This window comes from Lissotriton helveticus, chromosome 4_1 (genome assembly GCF_964261635.1).
Source record: "Lissotriton helveticus chromosome 4_1, aLisHel1.1, whole genome shotgun sequence".
Classification (NCBI taxonomy): Eukaryota; Metazoa; Chordata; class Amphibia; order Caudata; family Salamandridae; genus Lissotriton; species Lissotriton helveticus.
This window is the reverse complement of record NC_136063.1, coordinates 1,497,947,363-1,497,948,788: the sequence shown is the minus strand read 5'-3', so window position 1 is coordinate 1,497,948,788 and position 1,426 is coordinate 1,497,947,363. Positions and strand designations below refer to the sequence as shown.

Genomic DNA, 1,426 nt, shown 5'->3' with positions numbered 1-1,426 from the left:
GTATGTCATCTGAGGTATACTATGGGGTCCTTGGGTCCAGAACTAGAAATGTGATGTGACTCTGTGCTGTATGGCTCATAATGGGAAAAAATTTGTTTGATACCAAACACCTCGAAATGTCACAAATAGGATTCTGACATGTGCCTGGAGGCTGGAGAGCCACTCTTGCTATATTACCTGAGATATATAATGGGGTCCTTGTGGCTACAGGGACCTGAAAACAGTCATGAGGGTTGATACTGAAAATTAGCAAAACTCGCTAATAGTGAGCACTTCTAGCGAGTTTTGCTAATTTTTCAAATAGCTCAGGCTGGATATCAGAGACACTGTTTGAGTGTACAAGACATAAATACACTCTATGTAAAGGTCAGATCTGATGCTTTCATGTGATCTATATACCTTTGATATTATCTGAAGTTTTTTTTCAGCTTCCAGCCAAGAGAAAGACATGATATTGTACCCGATTTTGAGCACCTTGGGCTGGGTGGAAGAAGTGACTTTGCCCCCTTAGACCCAGAAACTTCAAAAAGTCACCCCTGGAGGCCAGAAATGGCCCATAGACACTCCTGCCATGAAATCTGAGGTATACTAGGGGGGCCTGGGGTGAATACCTAGAAATATGACGTGACTCTGAGGACCCCAAACACCTCGAAATGTTACAAATATGAGTCAATGGTGTGCCTAGGGGCTAGTAATGGACCCTAGCCACTCCTGCTATGTCACCTGAGATATACTATCAGGTCCTGGAGTCCACTGGAACCCGCAAACAGTCATGAGTGTTGATCAGACCAAGACCAATCCGGGCTCGCCCGGCCGCTTTGGTGACTCTAGATAACCTTGGGCCAATCACACGTCCCCGTGACGGCGACGATACATTCGGATGTCTGCCCTATCAACTTTCGATGGTACTTTCTGTGCCTACCATGGTGACCACGGGTAACGGGGAATCAGGGTTCGATTCCGGAGAGGGAGCCTGAGAAACGGCTTCCACTTTCAAGGAAGGCAGCAGGCGCGCAAATTACCCACTCCCGACTCAGGGAGGTAGTGACGAAAAATAACACTACAGGACTCTTTCGAGGCCCTGTAATTGGAATGAGTACACTTTAAATCCTTTAACGAGGATCCACGGCTTTGAGAGACACAGGTGCAAGTGTCAAAATGGTGACAAAAGATTTTGTGACCCCTGAAGAAATCATACATGGTGAGATTTACCAAGTGATCAATGCAAGCAATTTCAGATAGAGACATAATTTAAACAGCACATTGTTCCTAGTCTTGTGCTACTTACCTAAGTGAAATATCATGTATGTGTCATATTGGAAAGTAGTCAAAATGTGAAGTTGAATGTATGATGTTTTTAAATTACGTCACATGTTCGAAAACAAATGCCTTACATTTTGTTCCATAATTCTTAAACCATACAATC

At 44.0% G+C, this 1,426-nt stretch overlaps 1 pseudogene; it reads left to right on the top strand.

Annotated features, from left to right (window-relative positions):
• Positions 1–788: 788 nt before the first annotated feature.
• On the top strand, positions 789–1,050 carry LOC144829616 (18S ribosomal RNA; annotated as a pseudogene).
• The last annotated feature ends 376 nt before the right edge of the window (positions 1,051–1,426 follow it).